The sequence below is a fragment of the Echinops telfairi genome, unplaced genomic scaffold (assembly GCF_000313985.2).
Source record: "Echinops telfairi isolate 266 unplaced genomic scaffold, ASM31398v2 ScPeMD7_7468;HRSCAF=8506_0, whole genome shotgun sequence".
Classification (NCBI taxonomy): domain Eukaryota; kingdom Metazoa; phylum Chordata; class Mammalia; order Afrosoricida; family Tenrecidae; genus Echinops; species Echinops telfairi.
In genome coordinates this window covers 53,645,233-53,654,232 of record NW_022111369.1, presented here as the reverse complement: position 1 = coordinate 53,654,232, position 9,000 = coordinate 53,645,233, and the positions used below count along the sequence as shown (strand labels likewise).

The window sequence follows — 9,000 nt, the reverse complement described above, 5'->3', positions numbered from 1 at the left end:
AGGATGGTGAGGTTTCATCTCACATACACGTTATCAGGAGAGACCAGTCTCTGGAGAATGGCATCATGGGACTTGGTGAAGTAGTGGGGCAGTGGAAAAGATGGCCCTCTATGAGATGTAGTGGGCTCAGATCTAAGAACAATGGTAAGGGTGGCACAGACTGGGTATTGTTTCCTTATGTTGCACATAGGGTTGCTATGAGTCAGAACCAATTCAACAGCACCTAGAAACAATAACAACAAAGAGCCACAGGCTCAGAAACCCACCAGGGCAGTTCTACCCTGCTCTGTAGGGCCCTGTGAGTTTGGTGAGAAGAGCTTTTTGAAGTCCCTGGTGGACCACATCGTGAATGTGCTCAGCAGCTAAACTAAAGATCAGAGGTGCAAGTAAACCCCAAAGCACCTCAGAAGAAAGGCCTGCCAATCTACTTCCCAAAGAATCAGCCCCTGAAAATCCTAGGCACATTGCTACCCCTGGGGTGGCCATGAGTTGGAATCAACTCAATGGCAGCGGGCTTTTTTAAGACCCAAAGGCAATGCTGCTCTCTCCCCCAGCTTGCTATGCTAGCCCCTCCCTTAATCTTTTTAAGGAGCCTGGTGGGTTACGAGTTGGGCTGCTAACCACAGATTAAACTCCCCAGCCCCTCTGGGGGCTGAGAGATGAGGTTTTCTACTCCCGTAAAGATCTACAGTCTTAGAAACCCACAGGGGCAGTTCTACTCTGTCGCACAGGGTCGCTGTGAGTCAGAATCGCCTCAAAGGCCGTGGGTTTGGTTTTGGGGGGCATAGGACACTACTGCTTTCTTCTTCCGCTTGCTGTTCCCTCCACCCTCGTTCTTTTTAACCAAATCATAATAATAACCTGATAAGAACAGTCACCTTATGTTGAGCACCTAATTGGAACCCGTTGAGCACTTAATATGCATCTTCACTTACTTTTCCCAACAATTACGCAGCCAGTACCACTGCTAGGCCACAGGCATGGAGAGTTTACGATCTTGCTCCCACAGGTAGCACCTCCTAAGTCCATGGTCCATCTCAGTATGTCTTCAGGGTGGTCTGGCCAGTATTTTTGGCACCCTTGATGACGGGCTATAACTACTTGCTTAAATATTATGTTTTGGGTTTCTTATCTCAGGAGCCCTGGGAGCCCTGTCTAATTGCAAGCTCAGCGGTTCAAACCCTCCAGGTGCTCCCTGGGAGAAAGATGTTACTGTAAAGACGGACAGCCTCAGAGCCCTTCTATAAGGTGGCTGTGGGTCAGAATTGGCATGGTGGCAGTGGGTTCGCCCGATTCCAGATTCCGAATGGTTCCGTGGTGAACACAGATTTGAAACTTCAAAGGCTGCCGTTATTTCTCATCCAATAAGCTACAAATGGTTTGTTGCCCCTTCTGCTCGTTGCATTTGAAAGACTAGTTCTTTGCCTCCTTCTGCCATTTCTGTGAGATGCCTCTCGTTTCCTGTGCCATCCGCTCAGGCACATCACTTGTAGATGCTATTTTTTTCGTAGCTCTTGCCACAATGCAAATCCGCAAGAGGGATTTCACCAGCTACCGAGCAGGTCTGTGGCAATGGGAAGGACTTGTGTGACATGGCTCACATTTGCTTTCCTGAGGAAAGTTCTGGAAGGCCTCACAGGCAGAAAATGGTTTCTAGAAGGGGCATGCCACCAATGAACACAGAAGGACCTCGTCAGCTCATACTCTGAAGACTTGGGTCTCCCAGGAGAACAAAGTGCATTTTACAGGCACTTACAATCAGCACAAGGAAGACAGGGACTGTCTGAATTCAGAAGTAAAGTGATCAGTGGTGTTTTAGTTGAATGGTGTCTATGAGTGTGTGTGTGTGTGTGTGTGTGTGTGTGTGCACAAACTGTCTGCAATGCCCGACTGTGCCTTTCACCAGAAAGCAGCATACTCCCTGTGTTAGACAGGGTTCTCTAGAGAGATAAAACCAAATTGCTGATAATTAAATATATTTATTTATAAAGATAATTAGATATATAACAAGAAATGAACTGTTAAATCATATACAGATAAATATATAATACAAGAAGTGAACAGTTAAATTATAAAGCACTACAAATGGCTCAGTGCAACTAACTCCCATGAGAGAGAGACTAGCAGTCCTTCAAGTCTAGTCTGTTGCCAGATCTCCCTCTATTTATACAGAGAGTGAGGCTATCTCAGCACGGCAGCCAATCACAAGGCAGATCACCAACTGTCAACTAACCACCAGTCCCAACTGCCAGTCCCCAGCTCCAGAGATGTCTTAAAGGGACCACAACTTACAGCAACACAGTCCACAGGCTAGGCATCCCACAGGCAGTGTAGCCTTTAAATTGAGGCACAGAACAAGCAAGGCAGCGCACACTGGTCCGATGATCAAAGAGCGAGAGACAAGAAAGGCGAGGCTCACCGAGCCATAATCTCTCCGCCCTTCAGTTAATCCTACTTGTGTTTATCGGCCAGGCTGGCACAATAAACTATCTCACTCCCTAAGCCAGGGCTGACTGCCATAGAAAATCTCTATTGGGTTAGCGCCGGGGTCGGCAAACTGCAGTTCCAGAGCCATATGAGGCTCTTCAGGCTCATACATGTGGCTCTGAAGTAAAACTGAAAATTTGTAAAGCATATTACTCAGATAATGATGATTTCATTTGTTTGTAAAAATTACCTTGATATTAATATTTTTAATTAAGAATAATAATAAAATAGATGCATGCCTTGCAAATAATTTTTAAATTATTGTAAAACACAGGACTGGCTCTTCCACGTCATTTGCTACCGCCTCACTGCCATGGAGACCATGCTGGCTCACAGTGAGGGACCCTGCGCTGTGCGTTTCTGAGACCTTAACTGCTGGTGGGCGTAGAAACCCGTATTTCTCAGGCAGAGCAGCAGTGGTTCCATGCTGCCAACCACTACACCACCAAGGCTCTCGTTACTGAAATCCAGGTTCAGATTGGCATATTCCTTCGCTCTTCCCAATGAAGTTCTTGTCTGGGAAATAGGGACTTGACCAAGAGAAGTGTTAATCAGTTAAGAAAACTGTGAGTTTCATCAACTTTCCTACATTTGTGCTTTTCACGGAGAGACTCAGCCGGAGAGCTCTGTGTGAACCATCCGCACTGACTTGGCCCATCGAGTGACACACCAGACACTGGTGATACTGTACCACCCTGCGGAGCCCCCAGCTGCTCATGCTGGCCAGGCACCGGGCTTGTGGGTTCAGTGTAAGAGAAACAGGAATGGGAAGTAGCGGCCACCACTTTCTCTGACACTGGTCATAGCTCAGTCCTCAGAAGCAGGCCATTTCAGCTCAGCCAAGAAATCAAAACAGGACAGCATGTCAAAGATTCGATGGCGTGAGAAAAACATGATTGTTAAGTGAAAAGAGCAGGGTAAAAAACTTGAATTTGGGGATGAACAACAGAAACATGGGTGAAGGGAGACAGCAGTGGCGTAAGACATGAACATCATAATAATTTATAATTTATCACGGGTTCACAAGGGTGGGAGGGTGGGGGAAGCAGGGGGGAAAAAAGAGGAGCTAATACCCAGGGCTCAAATAGAAAGTCAATGTTTAGAAAATGATGATGGCAACGTCTGTACAAATATGCTTCATACAATGGATGTATGGGTTGTTGTAAGAGCTGTAAGAGCCCCCAATGAAATGATCTTTAAATTAAAAAAATAAACTTGAATTTGAACTCCACTTGTTATCATGTGTTGTCCTTAGGAGCCATCAAGTTGATTTAAATGCACAGAGACCATCTTTGACCAAAAAAAAAAAAAAGACCCCATAGTGTTTTCTAGGCTGTAATCTTGCCGGAAACAGACAGACAAGCCCTTCCGCATTGGACCTACCGGTGACTTCCCACCAACAAGCTGACAGTTGACAACCCAGTGCTTCACCACTGCATCACTGGGGCTCCTCTGTATGAGGGGTTTCAACATGCTTGTGGAAAACTCCCATTATTTCTTCATGCCATTTCCCCATGAATTCTTTGAAGCCCCCTCATAGGTATAAAATATTAAAAAGAAATAACATCTGGGTGACGAGATGAGTGGCTTGTTTTTTGTTTTTGTTTTATGATGATCATTTTGCTTTCCTGTTTATCCCAAATTGTCTACAAATGAGCATTTATTATTTATATTAAAATGTTTTGTTTTGTTTTGGGTTTTTTTTGTGTGTGTGTGTTACATTACTGCCTTGAGCAAGACCACCTTTGTTTTCTCCAGAACATCTAGCCACTGCTCCAGGCGTCATTTGTTTGTGTGATTTCCAGTTGATTTGACAGCACGGATGCTCAGAGGGGAATCACTGGCCCCTCTGCAGAGGCATCGTCCTCCTCGCTCTGCTGGTGCAGGGTCACATTTAGATGACTGCCACCAGATGCAAATGACAGCTTCCACACACGCTCCAAAACCCAGGGATGCCACGGAAAACCAAGGTTTGGCATTCAACCACCTGGATGTCCTGCCTCTTTAAATGGGAGGCAGACCTGGGAAAGAGACCCCTGGGTTCTCTGCTCTAGCGCTTCTCTCTTCTCAGGAGGAAAGAGAAAGACGTACTGAGAAGTAAGAGTGAGGGTTCCCGGAAGCAAATTCAATGTCTGGGCTCAGAAAGAAAGAGGTAGTGGGAAACGCTTGATGCTTATTGAGGGAAAACATGTTTGTGACGGGTGCAGCCAACAATTGCAAGATTCCATTTCAAACTCAGCCTGCTGTTTTCTTCTTATTCCTGTTACTGAAATTGTTGTCGCTGGTTTGTTTGTGGGGGGTTTGGGTGTGTGTTTTTTTAAGTTAGGAGAAAAAGAAGTTAATCTGTATCCTTGTAAATTTTCCTAAACACAGACTTTCTATCTAATTGACATTCAGCTGCTACGGAAGGAGCCTTGGTGGTAGCAGGATTACACATTGAACAGTGGTTCATCATTAACAAACATCTGCGCTTCTTTGATTCACAGATAAGCCTTTTATTTTTATTTTTTTAGATAAGCCTTTTAAAAGGCAAAATTGGGGTGAACACTTTTTTTGTCAAACAAAAACAGTAAGTTCTGAACTGTTTAGCAAGGTACAAAATAATTCATAAGCGGAATAAAATAATCCATCCAACCCCTCTCTGCGGTATTTGTCATTCAAATTCTATTTTTTCCCCTGATCTCTGCAATCCTCTTTGAACAGACTCTTCTAAACATAAAATAAGTAAAATTTCGCTTTTGTTTAACTTTTCATTTTGGCCTTTGGATTATATTTATCATTTACCAGGTTCTTGTAGACAGACTGTCATATTTGATCCTCACAAGATCATTATAAAATAGCAAACTCAGGGATTATTATTTCAATCATCGCCGTCCTCAGTTGTTAAATAAGAAGCGTAAAGCTCAGGAAGATCAGGTAACTTGTAGAAGGCCCCACAGTAAAGGCACTTTCTGAATCAATTTACTTCTTCAGTATTTGCTTCCTCTATGCCCCCCCAAAATTAATTTGCCAAATTAATTCATTAAAACATAATAGCAGGTCTATACTGAACAGAAAAGCGATGCGAAAAATAAAATACCAAAACATTGTTTTAACAGAGTCATAAATGTATTGGGTGTAAAAAGAGGGATATAAAACTATATGTACAGTAAAATCCCACAAAATACAAAAAAACCCCAAAGTATTTATTCATGCACCTTAAAAACTAACAATAGTTATACTACAGAGAACTAGTGTCTCTGAGGACCTCTGGATGGTGAAGTTTAGGGGATTTTTTTTCACTCTTGTTCCTTTAATTTTTATACTCTGCAACTGTTTATCTAGTAATAAGAAATAATTCTATGATCAGAAAAATAAACATTGCTAACGGATTCTAATAAAATGTTATAGAGCTCTCTTCAATGATTTTCTAATATTTGTGGTTTCACTTCAATTTTGGGGTTGACTGGGAATTTTTATTTAAAAAAAAAAAAAGACAGATGTGGTTTCAAGGCTAAAAAAAAAAGACCCACACATCTACGGTCAACTGCTTTTTCACATGGGTGTTAAGTTCATTCAGCGAAGAAAACAGAATCTTTGCACTAGATGTTGCTGTTTGTGCCTTCAAGTTGGTTCCAGCTCATAGTGACACAAAGTACAAACACTCCCTGGTTGTTTGCACACTCACACCTGTTGTCATGGCTGAGCCCGTTGTTGCAGCAATTATGTCAATCCGCCTCATCAAGGGTCTTGCTCTTCTTCAATGTCCTACTTTACCAAGCCGGGTGACCTTTTCTACGGACTGGTTTCTCCTGATAGCATGTCCACAGTACAGGAGACAAGGCACCATCCTCGCTTCCAGGGTGCATTCCACCTGTACTTCTTCCAGGACAGACGTATTTGTTCTTCTGGCTGTCCATAGTACTTTTCATATTTGTCACCAGCACCGTAATTTAAATTCAGATTACTTTCCAGTCTTCCTTGCTCAATGTCCAAGTTTAACATGCATATGTTGGCATGGTTACATGCCACCAAGTCAGTTCTGACCCATAGCAGCCCTATGCACAACAAAACACTGCCCAGTCCTGCACCCTCCTCACAATGGTTCCTATGCTGAAGCCGATTGTTGAAGCCACTGTGTCAATCCATCTTGCTGAGGGCCTTACTCTTTTTGGCTGCCCTTCTACCTTACCAAGCATTATTTCAATTAAATAATGATGTCCTTCTCCAGAGATCTGTCTGTCCTGACATGTCCAAAGTATGTGAGGTGAAGTCTCAACACCCTAAGGAGCACCTGGCTGTTCTTCTTCCAAGACACAAATTTGTGTTCTTTTGACAGTCCTGAAACACATCAATTCTTTTTCAGGCTTTCTTACTCAATGTCCAACATTCACATGCACAAGAGGCAATTAAAAATGTCACCTTGGGTGAGGTATACCTTAGTCCTCTGAGTAACCTCCCTGCATGTCAACACTCTAAGAGGTCTTGGGCAATGGGTTTACCCAGTGCAACACATCATTGTGTCTCTTGATTGCTATTGCCATAAGTATTGATTGTGGATCCAAGCAAGACAAAAGCCTTGACAACTTCAGTCCCTTAGGGGGTTAAACCCTTAGGAGCCCAAGTAGTATAGTGGTTATACATTGGGCTGCAATCTGCCTGGTTGACAGTTTGAAACCACCAGCAACTCTGTGGGAAAAAGGCTGGGCTTTCTACTCCCATAAACAGTTACAGTCTCAGAAACTCATAGGAGGTCGCTAAGAGCCAGCATTGACTAGATGGCAGTGAAAGAGAGGGCCTTACTGGTCCAGTTATGAGGATTTGGGTCTTTTTTACACTGAGTTGGTATCTATACTGAATTCTGCAAACCTTGAGCTTCATCAGCAAGTGCTTCAAGTCCTCCTCACTCTCAGGAAGCAAGATTGCGTCATCTGCATATCTCAGGTTGTTAATAAGACTTCCTCCAATCCTGATGCTGAATTCTTCTTCATATAATCCAGCTTCTCTGTTTAGTTGCTCAGCAGATACATTGAATAAGTTTGGTGAGAGGATACAACCTGGTGCACATCTTTTCTCATTTTAAATCATGCAGTATTCCCTTGTTTCGTTTGCACAACTGCTTCTTGATCCATGTACACAGTCTGCGTGAGCACAGTGGTGTGTACTAGAATTCCCATTCTTCTCAAGGCTATCCAAAGTTTGTTATGATCCACACAGCTGAGTACCTTTGTGTAGTCAATAAACACAAGAAGCAAGCTACCGCCATCAAATTCTTAGAATAAGCAGAGGCAGTATCAGCAGGCCTAGCTTTCAACAATGTATTAACAGCACAAACAGAAAAAGACAAAATCAATAAATGTGACCTCTTAAAATTTAAAAACTCTTGTGCATCAAAAGACTTTACCAAAAAAGTGAAAAGACAAGTTACAAACTGGATGATTATCTTTCAAAACCATATATCAGGCAAGAATCTAATGACCAACATGCATATAAAACATCAACAAAAATAAAAAGTCAAATAGTCCACTCATAAAATAGGCAAAGGACTTGAATTTATGTCTCACCAAATAAGAACATTCAGGTGGCCATCAAACACATGAAAAGATGCTCAGCGTGATTAGTCATCCGAAAGATGCAAATGAAAATTACAATGGCTTACATTTCATGCTCTATGATTAATAGCCAAGATTTTTTTAAAAAAGAAAATGACCAATTCAAAAAATCAGAAAGCAACAAGTGTTGGAGGGACTGTGGGGAGACAGGAACTCTCATCCACTGTTGGTGGACTTGTAAGTATGTATGACCACTATGAAAATCGATCTGGCGATATCTAAAACAGAGGGAAATCGAGTTATCATATGACCCAGCAATCCCCCTACTGGGCATATACCCAAAAGAGGCAAGAAACAAACCAAGGCCAGACATCTGTGCTCCAATGTTCATTGCGGCACAGTTCACAATTGCAAGGAGTTGGAAGCAACCCAAATTTCCATCAACTGACAATTGGATTAAAAAACTGTGGTATACACATACAATGGAGTACTACGCATCGCTAAAAAGCAGTGATGAACATATGAAGCACATCGCTGCATATGAAGAGCTGGAGGAAATCATGCTAAGTGAAGTAAGTCAAGCACAAAAGGACAAGTACAAAATGAGTCCACTGAGGTAAGCTTTTTAAAAAAATGCAAAAGGGGCATAGGGGAAAAAAACTGCTGTATACAAATATTCCTGGGGTGAGGACCAGGTAATATGGCAGGGAGAAGATCAAATACAGGGATACACATGGTAGACAACTAAAAAGAAGGTGGGGAAAGGAAAAAATAATAATAATAATAAAGAAATGGGTAGTGGGGGCACAGGGCACTAACTCACCCAAGGGGGTGGGGTATTATTTACATCTCCACAGGGAAAGAGGGACCAGACATCAACCCAGTGCTCCAAGATGTGAATGCAACAGGCTGGCATGGAGTAGGGAACCAGTGCAGAGGTCTTGGGGGCCGGCCCAATCCCAACTACGAAGTGGACACCTGC

General features: G+C 42.8%; 1 pseudogene; it reads left to right on the top strand.

Moving 5' to 3' along the window:
• Positions 1-1,522: 1,522 nt before the first annotated feature.
• LOC101661300 overlaps positions 1,523-9,000 on the top strand; it is a 13,999-nt pseudogene continuing 6,521 nt past the window's right edge.